Here is a 27,779-nt window from a genome sequence, read left to right as displayed (position 1 = left end):
AATGAAAAATTTTATGTTGAAAAAGTAATATTATATTTTTTCAAGTCAAATAGCCAGGGCTTGAATATTTATCCTTATAAAATGCAGCTGTTCAATTAAGGTAGCCACACTCCTTTGAAAATAGTTATTTATACCAATTATTCCAAATAGGGGCCCAGATAGACCTTTTGTTGTTGTTGTTTGTTAGAGTGTGAATCTTGGTCCAGAGGTGACCACTGAAGAGTCTTGGAAGATAACAGAATAGTTAAATGTTCTCAAAATGTTCCATGTATGTGTCTATCTTCTGTTGGACTACTTCTACAAAAGTATAAAGGAGCTCTAATGATTGCATACCTTTAGGGAAGTATTCAATTTAATAAATGCTCCAGTTTCAGAACCAAGAATCGATATAAAGAGGAAAAATAAACAAGAATAAATACACCCCCCCAAATCATTAGAAATATCTTTGCTCCATTATGTTTCATTTCATTGCCAAAACTCCTTTTGACAACGTACCATGAAAAGACAGGATGTCATTTGCATGAAGAAATCAATAATGATGTATATTTTATGTTTGCATTCTAACTACACAAAATTGATTTACACCAGATTTAGAAATACTTCTATTGTAACATTTGATCACAATTCAAATCTAGAATTTTTGCATTAAGCCCAGTAATTTCTTTAAATGTCTGAAAAAATACTCATCTCAAAATGAAACAAGGAATCTGAGATGGTTTCCCCTTGAAGTTTCCAAAATAGTAGAAAATATTCAAATGCCTGATTCGTGCCATGATAAAATGTTATTTCATGAAAGGAAGGCTGTAGCTGTGTAAAGTCATGATTGATTTAGCATCAGGTAATTTGTGAAGTTACGAAACTAATAGAAGCAACATGGGTAAAGTCATCAAGGCTTCCTTTTTTTTTAACCATAGGGTTGAGTGCAAACAGTGCCCCAAATTTACTTTCTAAGTATGAACCGTTTTAATTTGTAATTTGAAAACTGTATATGACAATGTGTAGTTAGGAACTTTCAGATTTCTAATAAGAGAAGTGTTTGAATAGCTGAATAGTTGTTGAATATTTTTCAAGACAGGAGGCCTAACCTATTAAGGAATCAAAGCTTTTAGTGAGTAACATAAATACCAGGAAAGAAATACTTCCATTTAAAACAAATTACCCTTCCTGATTCCATAGACAAACCCATATCCGGAAGAGGGAACAAAGAGAATTAGCATTTTCATCAGTTTTTCAGACATATGCTTCTAAAAGAGACACCTGAATTTTCAGAATCTGCCCTGGCCCTGCAAAAGCACTCCATGGACATGGAAACTTCTCCAAGTGCAGTTTATTAACATGGAAAAGAGAAATTAATTAATTATGTTTGTTGATTTGGGGTTACCTTTAAATATTTATTTATTTAACCAGTCCACAGCAAGGTTTAAAGTTGGATTAGGTGAGGTGAGAGGTCGCAGAGAAATTCCACAGCTGCATTTGTGGAGAACGGTCCCCCCTCCTGTCATGAGAGCCCTGGAAAGTGAACTGTTGCTGTGTTGTTCACTCACTCGGTCAGATCGAAGCCCAGCTCAATAGCATTAAACTAGCCCCCATTTGAGAGATTTGTCTTACAAAACCCTGAAAACTGCTCTGAACATGCATACATTGATTTTGTTGCTGGATCTCCTGAGCTTTGATGAAAAGGCAGTCTCCACATGCAGGTGAAAGGGGTTTACCTCTTCAATATTAAAAAGAGAAGATTAAGGATTTCTGTTCTGCTAAGGCTGAACTAATCAGTGGCATGCGAGGGTAGGAAAGTAGGCCTCATGCCTAACGCCACCTGATTTTCTGTGGTTGAACAAGAAGTTAAAAACCCCTCGTGTGACCTCCTATATGGTGAAACTTACCATTATTCCATTTTGCATAGTTAGTCAAATGGCATATGGCACATGACCACATTTGTTTCCCATATTTTTACAGAAGATAGATACTGATTTTATTGAGGGATATTCACTTCAGTTATGATGTTGAAAATGAGGATATTGTAAAGGATAAAGGAAAAACATCTAAAGGAAATCAGATCATGAAAGACTACCTAATTTAGTATTCACTGAAGATGTACAGCCATTCGGTATTTTTGATATGTGCTATAAGCCTATTACATTTATTTCCATTAAGGTAGAAAAAATGTGATTTTCATAAATATCTGGCTCTTTCTCTACAGGCCAAGAATTATCATTTGAGCTCAGCAGAGAATACTTGGCATTTGTCCTTGGTATGAACAACGCTTACACTTTTTTTTCTAGTCAAAGATTACATGAAACTTTACTCTTTTTTAAAAAACATCAGAGGATTATAGTGTCTTTAGATAGTTTGCACACATCATTTCTCAGCAGGGAATTTCAGAATGAAATGAATGCACCTCTACTCCAGGAGAACAATTTTACACCCTGTAGCACTAATTCCTGTAATTATTTGTGTCCGTCTTAGCCATGATTTGGGTAAAGTGATATGAAACCTTTCTGAAATTATGGTAAGGAAGCCTTTGGGGGGGGGGGGGAGAAAAGGTTTAAATAAACTAACCATGCTGTGAGATTTCATATATTGTAAGATATCTTGAAAATGTAACAAATTTATCTCGAATCAAGTCTTATCAAGCATGTCTTTGATCTATTGTAAAAAATACAATAATGATCCTGAAACAAGCACTACAGAGGCAGATCAAGCTGGATAAGAGAATTTCAGAAATTAGATAACACTCATTTTCCATCATTTATAGAAACCACTTGGTTTGCCTTTTAGGCATATGTTGTCTGCACTTTCTCATGACTCACTCAGTGTGGCTCATCATGTTCAAGCAGATCTACTTTTCTATCGCTGCTAAATTACAGCATCCCACTCAAATAACATGTAGTGTGATCATCCAAAAGACAAGATTCCTAGCTCCAAACCATTTAATGTCTCATGTCATTAAGATGATAAGGAGTGAACGCAGGGAAAAAAAATCAGATGGCCCCCATTTGAAATTCCTGAGATCTGACTGGTGAACTACAGGTGTAGACTCAGCATTATTTGTCATAAAGTAGTCAACATTCCCAAAAGCCTACTGTAAGAATAGTACATTCAGTTCATTTTGGTTATAGATAAAATAGGATTAATGACAAGAAAAAAATCTTTAGCAAACCTCAAGGAAGAGGTAACGGTGGCTGAGGTGACGACAACTGATTTTGTAGGACAGAGCAGATACTTTAGCTCTGTCCACCGAACATGTATTTTAGTTACTTTTCCAACTTCTTTATAATAGTACGAGTGGTAGCTTGTAACTCTCAGGAGTTTGTAAGAACTTAACTTTCAGTTATTTTTGTTATATGGATTTATGAATATAAAAATATTTAAAAAAAATTTTTTTCCTATGCCCATTTCTAAGTACCTCCAGATTTCTTAAAAGAGACATTCTGGGGTAAAAGATAAATCTTGTTTTTCCCCTCCCTTGCAAGCCAGTCCATAAAGATGCCTTTTCACCTCTTTGATGTAATAGGGAAGTGCTAAATCAAAGTGAATCTCCTATTCGGGGCACCTTGGGACTGAATAGTGCTTAAGCCAGTTGTCAGTATTCCTGGGTGTGTAGACAGGGAACCACACACCTCTCTCTGCGGATCACGGAGGACATTGACAGGCATCCTGTGCCACCTGCTATCACTTAATTAGTGTCATCATCAGATTTCTAGTTGGAATAATGACATCATGTACTTTTTAGTATATGTAATCACTGTAATATATTACAAATTGTGTTACACCAATATTATGTGATTAAACTATGCGATGAGGGGCCTCTTGTATTTGAGCATTTGGGACTCTGGTTTCTCACTCCCATCCATTCCAAATGCTCCTTACAAGTTCAGAGCAAATCAGAAGATTTAACTGGTATAGCATAAACACCGCATACCTGATACACAGAGAAAAAACTAAAAGCTGATTTTGAAATTCCTGAAAACATCTTTTATATCCATAATGGATATTCTGAGAGAATGGGTTAACTGTTAAGTGTAAAGGTAATTAACAATAGGTTCTGAGCAAGTGAAATTAGATGGAATGTTCTGTCTCTTTTACCAGGAATTGTGTGTCAGTAAATGAATAAGGGGGTTTCTGTTTGGGATAGCTTCTTTCTGGTTACAGATAGCTCTGCACAATGAAGAATCTGAGAAAGAGATCCATGGGAAATGTAGTGTCATCCAGGGGCATTATCATCTTTAAGCCAAAAAGAACACCTATCATTTTGCGTTCCTGCAAAGAGTGACACAGCCACATGTATTATAATCATGGTTGTTGGAGACTCAGATCTGTTAAGATGCCATTCCCCATGGAGATCATTCGGTTTTGTTTTCCTGATATAATATTAGAAATTGTAGTAAAGGGTTTATAATCAATGCCCTCCTCTCTATCCAGAATTCCCCGTCAGTGGCAATAAAGATACAAAAATAGATGGATAGTTATGGGTTTTTAAATACATGGATGAATTTTCTGATCTATGCATTTTTAATTTATTTTCCCATTTTCTATGATAGTTTAATTTTCTAAATCAGTTTTAGTTTCATGCAAACCCTAATAAAAATAAATCATAAAATGGCAAATATCAAAATAATACAGCCTAGCCTAATGTGATTTCCTTGCAATACTGTTGAATAAATATGGCCTTAAACACACATATGCAGTATTTCCACTGGGAAATACAATTATTTCCTTTAAAAAAATTCTATAAATTGTGATTTTTAGCTGTCATTGATTATAATATAAGCAAGTATATGCAAGTTAGTGATCTTGTTTAGTCAATAGAAGCCAGTAAGGCTTTCACTAGTCAATTGTTCAAAGATTTCGTTCACACAATTTCACAACACAAAATGTGCCATCTAAACCACTTGCTTTGAAAAATAGCCCCTTAAAAAGCTTTTTTCCCCCTAATAACCACCAAATAATCTAAACAGTCTTCCTTCCATAATACCAAAAGGAAAAGATTAAAACAGGAAGTGTAAGGTTGACTTACCTTTTCCTATATCTTTTAATTCTGTTTAAATTTCTATCCTTTCTTTGTGTTGGTTTGCGCATTCCTACATCTTGCAGTGTTGTACACCTCGAAGACCTAGTAAGCGAGTTAAAGGCTGATGACGCTAACGAATCCCAGCGCAAATGACTGAATCGATAGGAAACCAGCCACTGCTGTTTAAGTGTATCGATAAATGTACCTTTATTTTCTCTTGAATGGATAAGTGTCGCAGTTAAGAGTCCTATGGATCTCTTAATTGAAAGTTAATTTTAAATCAATAAAGTGAGTCATTTAAATATTGATTGGCCCTTTCTACACGAATTGTTAGCTGATTTTTTTTTTTTTTGCAACAACTTTGTTTAAATGCAATCAATAGCCCACAATCAGTATGTTCTATAAAAAATTGACAGATGTTCCCAAAATGCCTGCTAGGCATATTCTTATCTGTTTACATATGCAGCAAAGATATTTCAGTCCTTTTCACACATACCTAGTTACAACTTCAGAAATCACACACACACACACACACACACACACACACACCTTGTTTTCCTAAATAGTACAGTTGTTTTTTTCATTGTTACATTTTGCCTCTTATCTACTGCACCTTAATCTTTCATTTACATCTCCAAAGGTTTGAAATGAAAAGATTATCTGATATCATAGTTATAGGAACCATATCACTCAAACATCTGTGTGATTGCAATTTGAAAAGGAAAGCAATGTTATACACCCATAACAATTTAAAGACACTTAGAGTCTTTGGTACTTTTATGTCATAATACATTAGTAATATTGCTTGAATAAAAATCATCTTCTAATGAAATAAAATATTCCTGTCTGTGTGAACATGTTTATCAAACACAAGGCTAGCAACACTTTTAGTTATGTAGCTTCCCTTAGAGATCCCCCTCTATCACAGCGAATAGCCGTGCTTTCCTTCCTTTCAAATTGGCAAAAGGACAGCCCAGTTAAAGCAATACAAATTGTATTACATGAAATTCATCTTGATTAACCTAATCAAGTAAACTAAGGTACTTGTAACTTTCAGCATATCAGCAACGATGAATATTCTATTCACAGCTTCCTATGAAACATTCAGGATTTGCCTGAGATATAGTCTAAAAATCGTAGAGCGCCCCTTTCCACGGGGAAGGCTTCATTTTGGACCGCACTCCAGACAGCAGTCTAGTGCATTTCTCAAGCCACTCATCGAAGGTGCAGGGCTTTGATTTTGTGCCCTCCTGAAATCTGCATGTGTGAAAATAGCCTTTCTTAACCGATGCCCTTTTTAATTAGAGGGGAGTGAAAATCAAAATATATACATAACAAGAATTTTACAGCAACCCACTCACAGCTTTTTGCATAGGTCTAAACGATAGCAGCTAATACAAAATGACCCAAAGTTAACTTACAGTATTGTACAGACCGATATTTCACCAAAAAGTAAAAAATGGGCGATAATCACATTTTGGTTCTGAAGGGTTAGTCGAAATGCATGTCTTATCATTAAACTTCTCCTATCGATAAAAATGATAAGCAAAAAAATAAATAAATAAAAGTGATAAGCATGAGAGTAACTTTTCATCCTCCCCTTTTCACGAAGGTGAAACAACACCTACCTAAAGCGTAGATGTTAAATAAATAATAAATAAATAAATAAATAAATAAATAAATAAAGCGGAGACGTTTGAGGGTAGCTGAGCTGAGAGCCTAAGTTGGGATGCTATATAGTCGCAACTTTTTGCTGTTTGCATAAACTCTCTCAGCTGTCCTGCAAACCCACCGTTCTTTAATGTGGCATCATTGTCCCCTTCATGCAACATCTCAGAACTCATTCCATTCCCCTTATAATGTTAGGGAAGCCATATCAAAAGGGGAGATTTCAAGGAAATAGTGGGGTATCATTAGTTCCTATGCATACGGGTTCAGCATGTGAAGATGCCGCTCAGATCAGCCTTTAACATGTGACTGATAGCTCTTATTTGTCTGATAGAGCTGGCCAGGGAAATAGAGCTACAGCTGGTTACTTCATTAGGTCCTCTCATTGATTGAACCCTGCTGAAGTGATGCAGCAGGCTCCTCAGATAACTGCTGGTAATAGAACAAAATGAATTCTTATCACAGAGATTGGAAAGGCCATTAACCCTGGCCTCCGATGCTTTTCAGAGGTCACAGACAGGAAGCCAAGCGGTGACTGGGAAAACCGTTTTCTGTCTAACTACAGGTCACGTTGGAAGGGAGGGGGTGTGACTTTTTTACCCTTCGGCTTCTGTAGGGATGAAACTGTTATACTGGCAGATGTTAATAATCAGCTGTAAATAAATATTGGAACCAAAGAAGAAAAATGAGAAAGCACAGGAATTTATTTCAATAAATACTTAATAAAAGAACAATTGTGAGCGCAATATTTACTGCCAGCCCTGGTGTACTTTTAAAACTAATACTTTTTCATATAAATTGGAAAGAGAAATACGTCGAGGCACTTTAAAAAGGAAACTTAATATGGTTATACATAAAAATATTTCCTTCCTTCCTTTCCGTCCTTCAGAGATGACGATTCTAATTGCTCCTGGCTGCCCGGCTTCCTCTCCTAGCTGGGAAGCCACCACTGGGCCATCTCCGAAGGAGTGTGACACCCAGTTTGCCTTTCACCTGGTTGAGAGGAGTATATATCTAGGGAACAGTCCTATAATTTACATTTAATGCAACCTTTCAATTGACCAAGAGCCCACAACCTCAGCCCGCATCTCACAGCTGAGGACTTTCCCACATTTGTCAAGCCTGTGCCACTCCAGGATCAGCCAAAAGGTCCATCCATTTAAAGCGCCCGCAGTACATGACAGTTGTTCTGCGTCTGCGAGGACAGGAGTTCTCAGAGCAGCCGCTGGCTGGTATTTTTACGCTTTTTGCCTGGGACAGAAAACTTTTTGTGGATTAGGCAGCTTTGGCGAAGGATGCGTCTCATAGAAAGAAATGGAACAACTTCTTCTCATTACTAATGTGCATTATTTGCCTGTGTATGTGTACACAAAGATATAAAGACTATTTTTAACAATATGTTGGTGGCTTCTAAACTTACGACTCTGATTTAATTTCAGTGTCTGTGGTTGCGTGGTATTTTCTGTTGGAGCCAATCTTTCACTAGGAGTTGGTTTATTTAAATGTAATTGGGTCCTGTGGATGGAAAAAAGCCTACCGATTTTATGTCTTTGGAGACCCACCCAGACATTTGGTTTGGCCTTTGGTACATAAATAATAACAAGAAGGTGTATGCTGTCATTGCCCTGCTGGAAACACCAGAAGTGGTTTGGCAGGAAAGAAACCATAACAGATTACCCTGGATAAACATAGAATCAGATGCTTTTCTGCATTAGCTTATGTATATGTGTATAGATATGCATTGCTGTATATTGTATTATGGAACCTCTCTAGAATATAAGAACGAAAGGGGAAAAGCAGTTAATGTTGAGAATACGCATATCTCAGTTACTTTTAAGTAAGGGGAAGGCTTAATTTTATGGGTTAATTATTTTTAGCCTGAGCTTATGTTTAATTGAGGCAGATATTAATAGAATCATGTTTAAAATTTGCATTAGGTAAGCAATGTCAAAGGCATCAACTTCTAAAGTAAAACTTAAGTTCTGTTGCTTGTTTGCATGTTGCTTTTTGGTATAAAACTTTTCAGTTTATTTGCTGTATGAGTTAGTAAATATGCTTTAAAATCTAATTAACTAAATGCATTCACTTATCTCATTTATTAAGAATGTTAGATTGTGGGACATCTGAGTAGCTCAGCGGCTGAGTGTCTGCCTTCAGCTCAGGGCATGATCCCAGTCCTGGGATCAAGTCCCACATCGGGCTCCCTGTGAGGAACCTGCTTCTCCCTCTGTCTATGTCTCTGCTTCTCTCTGTCTCTCTCAGGAATAAATAAATAGAATCTTAAAAAAAAAAAAAAAGTTAGGTTGTATTGCAGATGGTCAGGGAGTAAGTGACACAGGCCTGGAATTTCAGCTTGGAATACCTGGGTGAGACTCATGAAACTTTTCAGCTTGTTCATTACTTAGCTGTGCTTTCTGAACCTTCATGGGAACCCGGAGTTTGGTTCATATTGTCTAATGAAGAACAGGCATTAGTTTTCTTTGTTGGGTTTCGGTCTAAGAGTATTTGATATACTTATGTGTATAACTCTTCATACAGTAAGTAGCATTTAGATGATGTTAAGTCAAATTGAAGAAACATAGTACACTTCGGAGGAAAAGAATGCTGGTATTTTAGCTTCTTATCCTTATTAGGTAAAATAGTCAAAAATACTTATTTCATATGGGCCGTGAAAAATCTATTCCATTTCAAGCGTTATCTCCCTCTTTTAACTTGAATGAGCTAAAGAAAGGAAAGAGCTGTAGGTTTAGGCTCCATATGGACTGTAGGAAAATGAAGGAAATTAGTGGTGTGTATTCTTTGAACTAATGTGTTTTTCTGTCCAACATGTTGTATAATATACAACTGCCTGCAAAATGTGTTGTGCTTTTTTATTATTATTTGATGGAATTCAGTCTGATTAATTTCCCCAAGAACAAACTACACTTTATTGACGTATTTGCAAATGGCAAATATTGGTATGAACATTAAAGACAAAGATGATGGCTGTGGGTGAGATTTATGTACTGTAATGATGTTTAAAGGTTTCCATTTTTAAACTGCCCTGTGGCCTATCTCAGGATCTTTAATGGCATCGGTATCACATACAGGTAAAAGAAAAATTTCTAAAAGTAAGTCTCCTGATAGGCTTTTTAAATACTGTTTCATGTTTTTAAGAAAAATCTTGATTTCCAGATTCATGGGGGGAGGAACCCTGGTTTGCTTCTAGGCTATCTTAAGATGATTTGAAATGAATACTATAAGTTTTCAACCTATTGTCTTTCTTGATTTTATCAAACTTTTCTAAATCACTTTTTCTCCCCTCAGTGAAATCTCATGACAGAATTTTTGTTTTGATTGGGAATACTTACCAGTTTATTAGAAATAAAAGGAACATTACAAAAGTTGGTAGGCCAAAAATATCAACATCTTTGTGTGTTTTCATACTTAGGTATTCAGTGATAAAATTTGTGGATGAACTACAGAATTAAAAAGGATGTCTGGAAATCAACTTTATTTAAAAACAAGCTGATTTTTAAAATATTTCCTTCTTTATAAGTTTGTTTTTCAAATCAAAATTTTTCCCACTTTTTGTAGAATACGTGTTAAGTTTTATGAAACTGCTTTGCATACTGTCATTTTATTGCCTTCTTGAAAATATTATTTGTCTAAAACTCAGTCTCAAAATTAGCCATAATACAGAAACATTGGATGTTCTCCTGCTAATCTACATGCTCTCAAAGATATTTGTTAGTTATTGTTTTTCATGCCATACTAATAAACTCTATTCTACATAAGGATTTAGTTAAGTGTTTTGAGAGGCCCCGTTAGCACTTCTTAGGCTACTGAAGTAACATTTCTTGCCAATATCTAAGCACTTGACTCTAAAACATTTGATTATTTCGTTTAAAAATTCAGTTAATTCCTGTAGATTTTATATTGTAGAAAAATGCAGCCAATTTTTCTTTTGAAGAAGAGTTCTGTTTTGTTTTTACCTAATGATCAGCTAGTTTGTTTTTATGTGAGTATGTCCATGTGGTTTGGCATTAGCCTTTCTTTTTTTTTTCCTTCATTTTTTCTATATTTATTTTTTAAAACCCTATTCACATAGAGTAAGTGATGGGGTCATTGGGAAATAGGTGTCATAAGTCAGTGCCCCCTGCATGTTAAGTATGCTACAGACTAAATTCAGCTCATTTGGATTCCATTTCTATTTGCGTTTCTAGTCTTTCAAAAAATTTTGGTTGAGAAATTACAGTTGTTTTTTTACTCATGCTATTCTTCTATAACGTTGCCTTGAATAATTATTAGAAACAAAAATAAAAGAAACTAAAAATTTGTGACTGTTCCAATTAGATGACTTAATCCTTGTTTATCTGGCAAGTGAAAAAAATTTTACATTAATGAGATAAGAGAATATAGATTACCTTTTTCAAAGTTATGTAACACCCACAAAAGAGCTTATCTAGGTTATTTGTGCACAGCTTAGTAACCCGGGATCCATGGGCCTAGGGATTCCATGCCCCCTTGTAACTGCCTGCAAAATTATCCTGGTGTGCATTTTTATAGGAAGGAGGTCTGAAGCTTCCACTACATGATTAATATTCCTCAACAAGAGTACTACTCTCTCTCTAAGACCCTTGAAAGAAAACTAGTGACACATAGTTTGAGTTGAAAATATACCTAAAAATATACTTAAAAATTACATTTCTAAAGATGGAGCCACTTTCTCTGCTGCTATTATTATTGCCTTCCCTGAAACTCCACTCCAATAACCTCACCATACATTCGCTCGGTAGGATGGGTGCCTCTTGGGCATCCTGGCTACACAGACAGACTTCCTTTTTCCCAATACCAGCTGCCAACTTAAGACCTTCCAGGGACATCGTATTTTTGAAGAAACTATCTTAGGAAACTGGAGTTTCCCTAAATCAAATTGACAGAAATAGTAGACAGAGTCACCTTTGTGCTTCTGCTCCTTGAGGCTGTAACCACTCAGTCAAAACAAAGCCACTCCAGTGATTTCAAAAAATGGTTAAGTAGAGAAGGGTTAGAAAATGATGTATTTGTCTCCTCTTAGAAGAAAGCAAAGAGCGAGAAAGCATGGAGTTAAGTATAAAGTAAAGTTAATATGAAATAAGAGTGAATGAGAAATAAGAGTGAATCTTATATAAGATGCATGTCTTAGCAACAGAACCAGGGAAGATTCTTTGGAGTATGGTTAGCATGTGGAGTTAGAGCACTTGAGATAATGAATGTGAATATACTTTGAAAAGTATTAAGGGTTATGCAAACATAATGGGCCAATGGGCTAATGATGTGGAAGGAGTGTGAAAAGAGGGTTATAAATACAAACACACACATAACAGATTTGAGGTAAACATGCATTATTGTTCAATCTTATGAAGTCTTGTCCTCAGCCTTTGTAGCCAATACTTGTGAGTTGACAAAAAATAACTGCAGATGCTCAGGTAATGGGGAAGCCAAAAGGATCCTGACAGCTCATGGGCCCAGTCCCTCATTTTACAGCTAGAGAAACAAGGACTCACCAGTTTCGACTGGGCAGTGTTCCATTGCTAATTCATACTAGAAGCCTAGCTTCTCATTCCCAATGCAGCATCACTTTAGATATCTTTGTCATATTCTGCTATTTACATAGGTTGACTCATGGAAGGTTTTAAAACTGATCATCGTCCTTGTCTTATCATTTATCTATAAAATGTTTCTCCTAAACAGAAAAAAAGTGGAAATGACATGAGGTAGATTGCATTGATGCTTCTTTCTCCCACAGAATTAAGTGTTCTGGGTTCCTTTGTGTCAAGAATGCTTGGCTCCTACTACCAGCATATCACTTCCTGAATCGTGGGGGTTGTTTCTATTTTGTTATTTTGTCTCCTCCAGACTTACGCTCCTTGAAGGCACTGGAGGTTTGTTTTCCTCTTAGTGTCTCTTAGCCAAGTATGGTCCTTGTCACCTAGTGGGCTCTCCGGGAATGTGTGTTCACTTGAATGTCTTTTATGCTGTGAGGTAAAATTATGTGTCTAAATCTATCATTATTTCTAGTCCTTAAAGCACTTTGTTATTGTTACACATTTCCAGTGAGATGTAAACAAACAGTTTGAGAAATGGCAAATAAGGGGTTTAGGCAATTTAGGGTAGATTAGGAAGCAATAAAAAAAGGTTCAGCTAAAGTTAAATGAAACAGCAGGGGTCCAAGTGATGCTTTACAGATAGAATATTGTAGGTCGTTAGAGCTTAATAGGCAAATGTTTTCATTTTAAGGGCTATAAAATAATTTTTAACTGCAATTTCTTCACTTAAAAAAATCCTTTTAAGGGAAAAAGAGACAAATCAAGAAAGTACTATTGATATTTGCTCAAAAGTTTTTTCTTCTCTTTAAGCCTTGTTCAAAGCAGTCTTTCCACACTGTCTTCTTCCCATTTACAGAAATGATATTGACCCTTTGAAGATATTTTCTTGTCCAAATGATCATAGTTCATAAAATTAAAAGTCAAGTTGACGTTTGTCTCAGCCCACAGCCAGATCTCCTTGACCACATATCTCAAGGGAAGTGTGGGGAGGTGATTTTATTGCCATTTTGCAATAATTGTATACTCTTATTTCATCCTCTAGAGCTTTTGTTTCAAGCAAGAATGTACTTGGACTTCAAAGAATTAGATGCACAGGAATTATATATTCATGAGGCAGTCACAAAAAGGGACTAGCGGAAGGAAAACAAGGGAGGTGAACTCGCTTCTACAATGTGTAACAGTTGTGTGTGAGGAAGAAAGGAAGATAGATTCCTCACAAAGCTGGCACATACCTCAAAGGAGCTTTCTGCCTCTTTAGCCTGTTACAGTAGGATTTTAAACTCTTTTACCTTTGAGAGAGAATACCAAATACATGTATTTAATAGCAGATGTGGCAAATACTTGATGAATTAATTGCAATCAGAATCAGAATGAAGTGGAGGAAAAGATTCTGCTTTGTTACCTGGAGGATTATTCTCCTGGGCTGCCATTATTGATTATAGAAGCCACTTGAGAGGAATACCCTGGGCAACAGTGCTAGGGGTAGCATGTGACCAGGGCTAGTGGGAGACAGGAAAATGAAAGCTCGCTGCCCTCAAGGAGTTTAGAGGCTGCCTAGGAGACAATTCATGTACTGGACACAATAAGGCAGGTAAATTATGACATTTTAAGGAATATCATCAAAATCGGTACCGTTCAGAGGAGCATTGGATCTGTAGGGTTAATCTGTAGGGTTAGTCCTAATGGAGGTATTAGGACATGAAGAATAAGTAGGATTGGAAATAAAAAAATAGTTTTGTTTGTTTATCTCTGCATCTATTCATTTATTTAGGCATGGTCCTTAGGTTTAAGGGGGGGAATGATATGATTCAGACTTAGGGGTGAAAGGAAATTGATATGGTTGTGTTGAGAAGCAACAAACTAAACTGAGAGCCTAGTAATGACCATGTGGGAGAGAGCGACAAAAATGAACTAGGTAGTTGAAACTATGGAAGTCTTTGAAAGCTGAGCAAAGAAGTTCAGATTTGAAGAGCAGAAAATACGAAAATACTGAACCTTTGAGTGTGAGAATCGCACTACTGAAGAGATGTCTTAGGACGCATGATTTGACAGCCATATATAAGAGAGATAAAGTTGGGGGGACCTGTGTGCTGGAAGCTCATTCGAGGACACCTGTGTGGTGGGCTGGTAGACACAAGTCAGGTGCTATCACTGAGGTAACTCTCAGCAAGCAGAAAAGACTGTTAACAATCCATAAAGCAAACTTATCAACTAAACATAAGCAATGAAGGAGCCAACTGTTGGAAATATGTCAGGTTAAGCGGGCAGGGAAAAAGTGAAAAGCAGAGGCACACCTTTTTGCACTCTCAAACATAATCCCGTAAAAAAACTATAGGAGGGGGGAAGAAATAATGTGTTCATAAAGTTTTGTAGGTGTTTTTGAACTAGAAAAAAGGTAGTCATTTTTTTACCATGATTTTTAAGAGGCCTTTGTAGTTTTAATAAAATTACGTTAGGGGCTCTGTTTTATTTATAACATTAGAGCTTACATTTAGGTTAGTCTGTTAATATCATTTATGCTGAATAAGTTATAGAGGAAATATTTTATGGCATGTGGAACAGTGTAAGTCTAGGATATTTTTGTATCTTTCAAAGTGAAAAGGATTGATCAAACTCAAATACTGTTCTACTACTGTACTTCCATTCATGTGACTATCGGAGTCATCGTCGTTGAATACACGAATAAACACAATCCCAGACTTAGCCATGAGGTGAACTATACACAAGGTGAAGGAACCATTCATGGTAGGTGACAGTTTTGTTGGAAGTCAATTAGGAGAAGGAAAAGAAAAAAAAAGGAGAAGTTCATTTGTTCCTATTTACAGGACTTTTAGCAAGACAGGATGGCCTCTATGCATTTGACAAGAGAAAGGAAAACAAAGTGCTATCACACCAATCCATAAATACCCTGTAGCCCTTTCAAAGATACGATAGAAGTGATCGGGGTGCAGAATTGGAATAAATGAAAGTTGATTCCATTTGGGCTTGCCCTCTTTCATTCTGATTTTGTGTGTGAGTGTGTGTGTGTATATATATATATATATATACATTTCTCAAGAATTCATAGTGTCACTGAAAAAAGCAAACACAGCTCTGTGTACTTCCAATCCTTGGAATTGGGTTCTAGAGTATTCAGGGTGATACATTAGCTGCTGCCTTCTGAGGACAGATGTGAGAACTAGGGTAAAGATATATATGTATATATATTATATATATATAAAAATATATGGGATATATATATATATATTAGCCATGTAAAAGATATAATTTATTCTCATATTACTTATTGTATTGGATTGAACATATGTTTCTGTTCTTTCTATATCCTTAATAATATCAATGTTAAAAGTCCTCAAAAGAGAATTCTGCATTTGGCTCAAATTATTTACCACATTAGAGATTTTTTTATATATAATATATAGAAATGAGATACAAAGAGAAATAAATTATTCATTGTTCATTTTCTTTACCACCAACTTCCTCTCCTCCTCAACATACCTTTTATTTTCTTAAGGTGACCATATGTCTGGCTTTTTGTTTATTTTGTACTTCTTTGAATTTGAATTCTGGTCATCATTTGTGATTATCCACATTCATTTGAAAGGTCAGTTTTCTCTATTTGTTATTATCATGTATTTTAGAACAGTGACAGGTTTAGTTTTTTGCAGTTTTGTTTGTTTTACTCATCAGATGCTTATGGCAGTGTGAAATTTCATCTTATCTGTCACCTTTTACATCAGTGATGATCATGAATTACTTCATCTAGTTCATCAGGACAACAAATTTAATGGACCAAAACACCATACATTTTTGAGATCTTTCATCATCTTGTACCAAAATCCTAAAATACAGGTGCTGTGTGCATTGCACATGAGTTATTTTGATCAAACTTAGATTATGAAAAATACACTGTGATTGTATTGCCGTAAAACATAATTGAAGAGTTTAATAGGGACCTGTTTACGTTCTGTAAGGCTTTTCATTTTTGTTGACACAATTTTATTGCTTCTATGGTGCCATAATATCTACAAGGGAAAAATAGTTCTTGACTCATAGCTAGACCGGATTGCTAGTCAAATCTTCACTCAACAGAAATGATTTCTCTCATTGTGTATCACAAAGAAGGCGAGAATATTTCGTGTGCTGAAACAAAATGGGTTCTGCTCTCTGACTCTCTTTCCGTGTCCCCGTTTGACATCGTTTATAGTTATTTTGGTTCATCCTCACGTTCTGCTGTCCTTCCCACTCCCCAAGTCTCCTCAATTCTCTTCATGATGTTGTCCGTTTCCACCTTCTGAGAGGTTGGTAAGTCCTAGCCTAACTTCCCTGACTTCTGTGATCCCTGACTTCCATCCCTATTTCCACTGCTCTTCAGAAACCCACACCCAAGGCCATCCTGGGACACCTGCCAGCCTCACTCTCTTCTGCCTCTCAGTGTTTTCCTTGCCACCAGCTTATTCGCATCATCACACCAATATTCTCTCCATCACCCTGCTGATGAAAAGCCTTCCTGCATGCTGTCTGCCTCTATGTATTGCCCATTTCTCTGATCCTTTTCACCGAAGTCCTTGGAGAATTGTCTGCACTTGACACCTCCATGTTCATCATCTTTTTTCTCTCTTACACCACATGGGGTGGGGGTGGGGGCTTATCCATACCACTCCACAAAAGGAGCTCTGGTCAAGGCCTCTGAGGACCTGTCTTTTGGCAAATCTACTGGTCAGTTTCCAGCCCGCCTCAGACTAGACCAACCAGCAGTTTTTAACAAGTTGACCTCTCCTTTCTTTTTTTTTTAAATATTTTAAAATTTTTATTTATTTATGAGAGACACACAGAGAGAGAGAGAGGCAGAGACACAGGCAGAGGGAGAAGCAGGTTCCCTGCAAGGAGCCCGATGTTGGGCTCGATCCCAGAACCCCGGAATCACGACCTGACATTCAACCACTGAGCCATACAGGTGCCCTGACCTCTGCTTTCTTGAAGTGTCTTTTACCAGGCTGCACCCCATCTTCTCTTGATCTTCTCCTGCCTCATTGATTCTTCATGCTTGGTCTTCTCCACTGCTCCCTCCTTATTTTAGAAGGGAATGATAGGAATATTTCACCCAGTGCAGGCAATAAAGAGAAAGCAGTCCCCATAGGGAATTTAAGAACAATAAAACTGAAGGAAAGCGACCTGCTTAATTAGTATTTTTGACATGCGCAGACAGTTCTAAAACAGGTCAATGATAAACTGTTTCTCACTACTGGGAAAGACTACTCATAGGGTCCCTTGGTTTGCTATGCTGCTGTGTAGAAGCCTAGCCCAGGTTCAGTTAGGGTCTCTCCTTGTCTAGGTGATCTAATTCAATCTCAACTTAGAGACTTGCTCTACCTTCTATACATTGACCTTTCCTTCCCTTCTCCGCACCCTGCCTCCAGCCCACATCTGCTTACTTAACGCTTTCACTTGGGTGTATAAACAGGGCATCTGATACTAAACATGTTTGAAACTGCAGACTCCAGTCATTCTCTCCCTCCTACCTTGTTTCCATCTGCATTTTCCCTCATCTCAGTACATGACGGATTTGCTCCATTCTTCTGATTTCTGGGGCAAAACACACGGTAATCACTTTCCATTCTTTTTGTTCTCTCACTTACCTCATGAAACCCAGTGGCAAGTCCTCTCTGCTCCTCCTCTGAAATATACATCAGCTCCTCCACTGCCTCCTTGGTCCGAGCCACTACCATCTCTCAGCAGCATCACCGGCACCTTAATTTACTTGATTTCTTTGTGTAATTGTACACCTGTGCCTCCTACTTCTGTAGCAAGTTTGTCCTTTGTCCAGTGTTTTATCAATCACTCCAGTGTCCTGTGTGTACCTCTTTTTCTCTGTCATTATTTTTCATCATCTTTCAGTAATCTTCAGTACCACTTATGTCTTAATTTTTCTTTCTTAGAGTTCTCTCCTTAGAACTTATCTTCCATACTTAATGTGTTGTTCTTCAGATTTACTTATAGGTATTAGCTTCCAACTGTTTTGAACTCAGGCTTCTCTTTTAAGATCTAGTTTCATAAACTTAAAAGTTTTCCAAATAGTTCCGCTTTAATTCATGTCCAAATTTGAGCTCATCATCTTTTTTCTCATCCCAATCTTGGACTTTGAAATTTTCCTTTTCTCTCCAATGGAATCACTGTTGTTCCTTTATCCATGACTTTTTCTAGACAGTAATGGACTGAGATACAGTGAATGTTCCAGCATCCTTTTTTTTTTTTTTTAAATAACAAAGCTTTTCTTCCTCCATTCCATATTCCACACAGCATCCCAAAGATGCAAATATGATCATGGCATCCCCTGCTTAAACCTCTCATTTTGCCAAGATTGAGGGACCCTTTGCCAATATTTTGCATTCAGGCAAAGGAGAAAAAAAATTGGCCATGTCTCAGAAACCATTTTTTCTATGGCTAATACAGTCCAAAGAAAGCAATATGCCAAATCTCATCAATCTGTTTGCTCATTAATGAATGATTTATTAAATAAACATTTTATGGGTATGCATAAGTATTGTCTTGGAAATTCATAGCAGGTTCCAATGGTACATTTTTTCACTTTTGGCTCCAACTTAGCCTTTCTAATCTTCCTTTTCTGGGGCTATGCATACTTTCACTAACTTTCCTTCTCCAGATTTATTTTACTTATATTTGTATCCATCATTGCCTAGGTCAATTCTCCTAAGTGTAATTTGGGGTATATGACCATATAAATTTGACCATTCCTAATGTGGTGAAATGTAGAAAACTCCAAATAGTGAAAATCCAAGGATTATTTACGTATAATTTAGGAAACTTTTCTACATCTTAGGTTAATGTTAAATTTATTTCAACAATTATAGTGTTAATAAAAAAGAATAGATCTAGTCATCTGAGGATTTTCTTTTATAGCCATATATAATTCACAAAATAAATAAGCCTGTGCATGAGAAGCAATAATTTCCCCCATATATATAACTATATAGAGGAGTTTAGTATAAGTAGTAATGGTACAGTCCATGTCAGCATATTTAAGACATATAATATTTAAAAAGTATGATACAGAGATTGTATTTCCTTACTATGCATGGTCAACTGGAGGTGTTGATAACAATTTACATTTCATCCTTACAAGGGCTTGTCATGGCAAGCAGAAGAGAACATTTTATCCCCCCTTTACAGATGAGAAGACTGGCTCCAACATGTTAATAGATCTGTTTAAATTTACACAGATGGAAGCTAAAGTTTTAATTCCCATTCCATACATTTCTCATTTAACATTGCCATTGTGAAAGCTCTACAATATTATGTATGGTTCGTTATGAATTGCTTTGAAGAAAAAACAAGTGTTATGTGCTTTGATGCTGTGTTTAGTTGGACATATGATTCAGGTGACTGTAGTGTAAGGGATAACCTAGAATTTTAAGCAAACTCAGCGTTTGTATATAAATGGAGATTTTAGGGTTTTGAAATCTGCCACGTTTACAAATCTGTATATTCTGAGATTCTTTATGACTTCGCATTAAATTTTTCCTCTTGATAAAAGGCTGATGGTGGGGGTGGGGTTTGGAATTGGAGAGGACAGCGTCCCTCTCTTGCAAGAGGAAACATAGGGCTGACTTGGATGTCACTACCAGTCTAAACAGTTCATCTTCTTCACTTTAACTTTTGTAAAGAGCCAAACCAGTGTGAATTGAACAGTCTTTATAACCTGGTACACATACCACTCTTAGTGCAGAATGTAAAATTTGCTTAAGGATTAAAAAAAAAAAAAAACTTTCAAACACCATGGCTTAGGAAAACAATGTTTAGTCTTGTTAACATTTGCTCTTTCCAAAATATCTACACATATAATAGTGATATTTTAAAGGTCTAAAATACTAACTTAGCTGATAGACAGAGTACCTTACATATAAATATAACCTAAAAGGCCATAATATAAAATTGATGTAGTCTTTCCTTTGAATAACTTGTATTCAGCAGGATGGACCAAAGCCAGAGAAGAATTGTGCATGAATAAAACTACTACTTATTCAGTACTAGATGATTTATGCTCTTAACTTACTCCTTATTACACCTTGGAATCTAGTAATTTTTACTTCCATTTTTGCATATAGGATCTTGAATTTCAAGGAGGCTAAGCAACTTGCCCTGTCAAATAGCTAGAAAGTGTTGGAGCTGGGATTCAAGTCCAAGTGTATCTTTTTCTAAGTCCATGGTTTTTTTTCTTTTTTCTTAGCACAAATATATGCATAGGAATAGTCCATATTCTCTTAATGAAATAGTTTTTTGTAGTACACAGGCTTCTAAGAGCCAGATAGCTATAGCGGAAGTACATAATTTTTATGTCACTGATGGCTCACCTTTTATCTTTGCTTGCTCAAAATTTCAAGCAAAGAGAATGAATCTCAGGTAAAAAAAAAAAATTACCATTATTTCAACACAGAGTTACTCGTTCTGGTTCTTCACAACAAGAGTAAATGATGGTTTCATGGATTACGACTCCAAAGAAGTATGCCCAATGACTCACTGAATGTGATTGAAATAAAAATCAGAATTTTTTGTAAAAGTTGTGAAACTGATTAAACTCTGTAATTGCTGTAGTAATTAAAAATGATGCAGTCTTAGAGGGTGGCACCTATCATTGCTGACATCTTTGAGGTAAAAGTATAAGAGAAGTTATAGAAGCTTCCAGGAACCAAATAATATAACTGAAACAAGGAAGTACAACTTCCCTGAGAGTAAATGATACCCTTGTAAGGAGTCTTTGAAAGTGGTGAAGGCAATATTGATAAAAATGCACTGCTGGATAAACATTTATTTTCTTTTCATTAAAAAAAAATAACTTTAAAAGGCTTTTGACCTAGCATGAGCCTATTCAGAAAAGTTGGTAGCTATGGCATAGAAAGAAGAGGTTTTCATCTATTAAAAACTTGCTTTGTGGTACAAAGCAATGGGCTGAAATGAATAGCCAGTGCCCCACAGGAACAAAGGTCATCACTGGGTAGGGTAGGAATCAGTGTGTAGACCAGAGGTTTTTCTATGTTGATGAGCCACCTAGCAAAACTAATGCAATATGCTAAGGACTTAAAATCATGTGAGGCAATGTAGAGATTGTGATGAATCCTATAAGAACTTAGGTGCAGATAACTGAGGAACTGACAGATGGAAACACAATATTTTTCCTAAGTTACAACAATAGAATTTTGATTTCTTAATTTCAAAACAATCAGAAATGAAACAGACTCTTACAGGAAGAAGTGTATTAGAAATTAATAAATTTAAGAAAAAATAATTCAGTAAGAACACTTTAAAGTAAGACACATTAAGAAGATGTATGAGCAATTTATTGAAACTAATTGATATCAGGAACTTATTAAATTCTTTTGAGGTCCCATTACACTGAGGTCATCGATGATTCAAGAAGCAGAAAGAAGTGATCACACTTTCCTGGCCTAGAGGTCCCAGGAGATACTACTCCCTTACTATATAAAAATAACTTCTGGGTAAAACCAGACAGGGCAGGGCAAAGGAGCTTTACTTTTCCAGAAAATAAAAAATTACAAATCCAGCCCCGTTCAGATAATTGACACTGGAGCATCCAATGCACTTCAATCTGTTACTGCCTAGAAGAAATAATTTAAGAGAAAGCAGTGCAGGTCAACAAAGATGATGTTGCTTGGTTACTCAAAACCATTTGGTAGCATGCTGAGTTGCTCAGCTTTTTAGAAGAGCACTCTTTGTATCCACATAGGAAACGGATGGAGACCACTTGAAACCATTTTTAATTGCAAACCTGCTTCATCTGAAAACAGCTCCACTTTTGTAGTGCACAAGCAAGTTCAGAGGTCTCTATTAAAATGTAAACTACCAAGATGATAAAAAAATGTTGAACTTGATTTGTTCTTCTAAATATTGATCTTGTTGTGATGAATTTGCTTTGAAAGAGCTTGAACTGTTTTTTTTTTTAGGAGGTGGGAAATTCAGGTTTTAGATGTCCTGGCCCAGGAGTCCTGGAGGCTGCCTGGAGGCAACAATATTCAGGGGAGAGTATGGAGCTTTGGTGTCATACAGACTAAGTCCAGATCCTACTTTTGCTACTCTGTGGGGGAAAAAAATCACTTAAAACATCTGAGCTTTAATATATCATTTTTTTCCTGAAAGTAGTGGGTTTTTTTTTCTGTACAGATTTACTGCAAGGATTGAGTAAAAAAATGCATATTATGTGCTTAGCACCTAATGGGTTTCCACCAAATATTCACTTATTATTTTAAAATTAGAGTCCTGCAAAATTCTTCTCTTTTATGTCAGAGTCTCTAAAATATCCTTTAACAATGGATCACCTGTTTGCAAAGTTTAAGGTAGGAAAAGTTTCAAAAGGGAAATGGGGAGGAGAAGGTGGGAGGGTTTTTGTTTGTTTTTGTTTTTTTTTTTAAAGATTTTATTTATTTATTCACTATAGTCACACAGAGAGAGAGAGAGGCAGAGACAGGCAGAGGGAGAAGCAGGCTCCATGCACCGGGAGCCTGACGTGGAATTCGATCCCGGGTCTCCAGGATCGCGCCCCGGGCCAAAGGCAGGCGCCATACTGCTGCGCCACCCAGGGATCCCTTGGGAGGGTTTTTGAAATGTGGATATCTTTGAGAATTTTGTTTTTTCCCGGAATTGGACTCCTTTTTTTTTTTTTTTTTTTAATGGATGGAAGTAGAGTGGAACTCATAAAGTTTCCTAGGACTACAGAAAATGTTTTTCTTCCTATTACTTTAGACTAGTTGACTTAATATTTATTCTGTTTAGTGGTATATATCTCAATACATTTTGCTGAAATAGTGATACACTTTATTATTTAACGCATTAACGAGTCAGTGGGACGAGATGAAATGTGGAAGTTTTGTAAGCAGATGCTCTCTTACTTGTACTATACTTGGCAGCTTAAACATTCACCCAGTATTTTAAAAATTTACTCAACTTGTACCAAATGCTTCCCAAATTTTGCTGATAAGAATACAGAAAGCTCATGACTGCTATGATCATGAAGTATAGATCAGGTTATCCTTTTCCCAAATGACAACAAACATTCTGAAACTTAGAATTCTCCACTTATGTATCTAGACTGTTTTAAAATTAAAATTCCAGATCTTTCCCTGATCATTAGATTTGTATTGCTTGTAGTTATAAATATGTATATGTGTGTATATGTGTGTGTGTGTGTGTGTGTGTGTGTGTGTGTGTGTGTATATATAATTTCAATTAGCAGGGGAAAACAGATTTGACAGATGGAAACTTGACCGTTTTTGAACCAAGATGAAATGCCTAAAAGTTATCAGTTTACTTACCAGAATTACTATTCATGTAAGCAAAGGGAAAAGTGAAACAGAGTAATGAAATGAATAGGCTTAGGAGTCAGGATGGCAAGTGTGAGGAAATGAGAGCCTTGAGAACCTCCTGTCTTATGATTAAACGGAATAGGAAGCCTAAAAATTTAGGCTTTTAAACATTGTCTTTGGAGATGTAACCATTTGCGTTGGGCTAAGGGAATGGGTGATTAGCAGAATTCAGGCCAAATGGGAAAAATGAACACAAGACATAATTGCAGAACCACAAGAAAAGCTACTCTTAGAATTTAAAAAATATGGTTTAGTATATGATTGTGGTTAAATTACCTATCCCTGAAATAAAAATGCACGGGTTCAAATCATGGCTCACCGCTTGCTCAGGGTATTCTAATGCATATATAAAGGGCATCAGTCATCACCTGGCACAGAGTAAATACTCTGTGAAATGTTGTTGTTGATGATGGTGATTGTGATGATCGATAGACTCTTCCACAGAAAATGGGGCCGATTACTCCCACATTGTGTTAATAAAAATAGAGTAATTTGGTACCATTTCCAAATGTGTGATCATCACCAAATTGACAGAATAGAGTAGAATACTGGATAAATTGTCAGTGGTATTATTTTTAAATAGTATTAAATAAGAAAGGTCAGGTGCTAGAGAACACAAATTAGTAATCTAATTAAATCACCAGCAAAGAGACAGATCGTGTTAACAGCAGTCAAATTTGTTATTACAGAGCAATTATTAAAGTGAAATATTGAAAGATGCTATGTATCATTACTAGGTTTTAAACATTTCATTTACACAGGCAGAAAAGTATAGATTAATCAGTTCATTTGTTAAGTTAAAAGCTCCTTTATTAAAATATTTATATCATTTGTATAAAGGGAGCAGTATTGTTGAAGACATAAAAAATATTCTGTGGCATTCGGAACTACATTCCTTTATGAAATTATTTGCACAAGTCGCTCTCAGTGGAACAGTTTCCAAGTACCACGTATCCTAATTTGTGAGATTAAATGATGGTTTCTGGTCTTGACATTTTGCCCATTTCCTTAAGTCACTCTCAAAATGACTTCAGTGGGGCACCAAACTATTATTTAGTTATATCATATATTCAAGGAATGTAATGTTTTATGAAATATCAGAGTCTTTATAAGACTAGTGAAAGTTGCTTTCTTCAGCATCCCCCCACCCCCAAAGGCACCACTTGGCTTCAGGACTTCACTGAGACTAGGGATACATTTATAGGCACCTTAAAACTCTGGTATTACAACTGGACACATCCAGACACTCAGAGACTTTATAGGAGGCTGACCTGGGTTCCCTTCCAGGCTCTGTCAGTTTCAAACTTGGGAACCTGGGGCAGGTGACCCTAACCTTTAAGCTCCAGGCTCCTGATTTATAAAGTTAGGGTTAAAAAAATTAAAAAATAAAATAAAATAAAATAAAATTAGGGTTAATAATTGCCTCATGACTTTACCATGAGGATTACATGGCTATTTTTAAAGATTTATTTATTTTAGAGAGAGAACATGCATGCAGAGGATGGGGGGATAGGGAGGGGCAGAGGGAGAGGGGGAAGGAGAGAAGCAGACTCCACCTCCACCCCCACCCCCCGATCGCAGGACTCAATCCCATGACCCTGAGATCATGACCCAAGCTGAAATCAAGAGTCAGACACTTAAACTGACTGAGCAACGCAGGAACCCCTTACATGATTATTTTACATAGATAGGTCATCAGAGTACTGGCAGAAATACAAATTCAATAAGTTATCATTTTAAAATTTTTATTTTCATGAATCAAATGAGTAGCAGTCATTTGGTCAAACTTGCTTAGATACTACTGATATCTATTTAAGTAAGTATCTGGATCTGGTACACTAAAATACATACACGCACACACATTTATACAAATAGTCTCCAGATGACAATGAATGGTTCAATTTAACATTTTCCAACCTGACGGTGGTCAAAAGTGATAAGCATTCAGTAGAAACCATACTTTGAATTTTGAATTTCGATCTTTTCCCAGGCTAACCATATGTGGTAAGATTCTCCCTCTCATCATGCTGGGCAGTGGAAGCGAGCCCCAGCTCCCAGTCAGCCAGGCACTCACGAGGGTAAACAACCAATAAACTTGTAACCATTCTGTGTCCACCCGACCATCCTGTTTTTCACTTTCAGTACAGTATTCAATAAATTGTATGAGATATTCAGCACTTCATTATAAAATAGGCCTTGTGTTAGATGATTTTACCCAACTGCAGGCTAACATAAGTGTTCTGAGCACGTTTAAGATAGGCTCGGCTAAGCTATGATGTTCAGTAGGTTACATGTATTAAAAGCATTTTCGACTCGAGGTATTTTCAACTTACAATATATTCATGGGGACTTAACCCCACCATAAGTGGAGGAAGATCTGTATATGTAACAGAATTAGTATCTGTGTTTGGTATAATTGAAAGGGCTTTGAATTTAGTCTTGAGGCTCTGGGAAGCTCTTCTAAAATTCTCATCTTGAAATTCGTCTGCTTCCACATATAGGACATAGATTCGTATTTTGAATAGAAGTGTTCTGGTGACTTTGATATGCCTCATTTTGTCCTTAGTTGAGAATCTGTGAAGATGAAAGTTCTTGAGGAACTCACAATTTATCGGGGAAATATGTGTGAACCATGTAAAAAGTTATCATAATACATCCTAAGTGCTAAAACATACTTATAAGCTAATTGTTATGGGAGCACAGAGGAGGAGACACTTGTGTTAGGTTTTGAGGGAAGAATCAGAGTTTAACATGAGAAGAACAAAAGACGTTTACAAAGCAGAAGGAACAACACCGTTGTCAAGGCATAAATATCCGAGAGATTGCCAAGAGGCAAATGGTGGGTTCCTTGAATGGCATATTGGATGGATAGCAATATTGGGATCTATCTGGAAGTTATTTGGATTTATAAGCAAGAACTAAGGATGAATTCTTCTTTCAAGACTAATTTAAGTTTTGTTGTTGTTTAAAAAAAAAAAAACATGATTTTTGTTGTTGTTGTTGGGGTGAAGACACTGAGGGTTTATTATCATTCTTTTTAAATAGATTACCACCAGAGGCCAGAGGTGTTGTACATAGCAGAAAAAACAATCAGTAAATGCAATAATAGTGCCTTGGTGTGCACTTCTATTTCCAAGGTTAATTATTTGTTTAATTAAAGCCTTCAGATCAACGAGAGATGCTGGTGCTCAGAAATATTAGATAAACATGAATCTCTTCGGCAGTGTGAGAATTGTGTGATGAGCTTTTTAACCTCTCAGTACAATCCAGCCTTTCCTCAATTTTAAGACTAGATCATGTTGTACTTTTGTCTTTTTTTCTCTTATAGTTGTTGATTATTTATGCAGTTATACAATCTGTATATCACCAAGGAGGAATTAAGGTTTAGAAAGGTTAAGTTATATACTTAAGGTCTCTTACCTAGAAATGGTTAGAGCCACGAATGGTACTCAGGCAATTCTGTGCTCTGGTAAGAAAGTTCTTGTGGTTTTATGGGAGATTAGTCTGATGAGACAAGGAATTCAAGACAGGAAGATTGTTGTGGAGGCTACTGAAATTGTCAGTGAAGAGAAGGTGACAGAGAAATACAGAAACACACATGACAAGAGACATTGCCATAGAATCAACAGCATGGGATGACTCAGTGTGATGAAAGAATGAGATGTTGAGGGTGATTTCTGAGGTCCAGTCATTTTTTTAATAGATTTCCCCACAACAGGGAACACAAAGGAAGAATGGAGATAGATGAAAATAATGATTTGTGCTTGGGGTTGAGTTTAGCAAACCAGGACATTGTTGGTGCTTCTGCTCTGGAGCTCAAATAAAAGATCAGAATAGAGATGTGAATTCATTGACAACTTGAACATTTTCTTCAGCTTTCCTCAGCTGCTTGTTTTTTTGGCTCTGGTCTCTCACATGAGCTATCAGATATTGAAGTTTTTTGTGTTTTTTTCTTTTTTTGCCTTCTTGACAGAGAACTAAAAGTATGCTCATAATTTATGCTATGTGCCATTGTCATCACAACACATGATCTTATAATGTAGGCCTGGCCAAATATCCAAGAAGTAGAAATCAAATGAGTCTTCCTTCTTCCATATTTTGTCTATATTGTTGTATTTGTTGTGTGCTGCTGAT

General features: G+C 36.4%; 1 protein-coding gene across 1 annotated transcript in view; it reads left to right on the top strand.

Annotated features, from left to right (window-relative positions):
* ZFHX4 (zinc finger homeobox 4) overlaps window positions 1–27,779 on the top strand; it is a 179,398-nt gene that overhangs the window by 118,874 nt on the left and 32,745 nt on the right.

The sequence above is a fragment of the Vulpes vulpes genome, chromosome 13 (assembly GCF_048418805.1).
Source record: "Vulpes vulpes isolate BD-2025 chromosome 13, VulVul3, whole genome shotgun sequence".
Taxonomy (NCBI): Eukaryota; Metazoa; Chordata; class Mammalia; order Carnivora; family Canidae; genus Vulpes; species Vulpes vulpes.
This window is presented reverse-complemented; position numbering and strand designations above follow the sequence as displayed.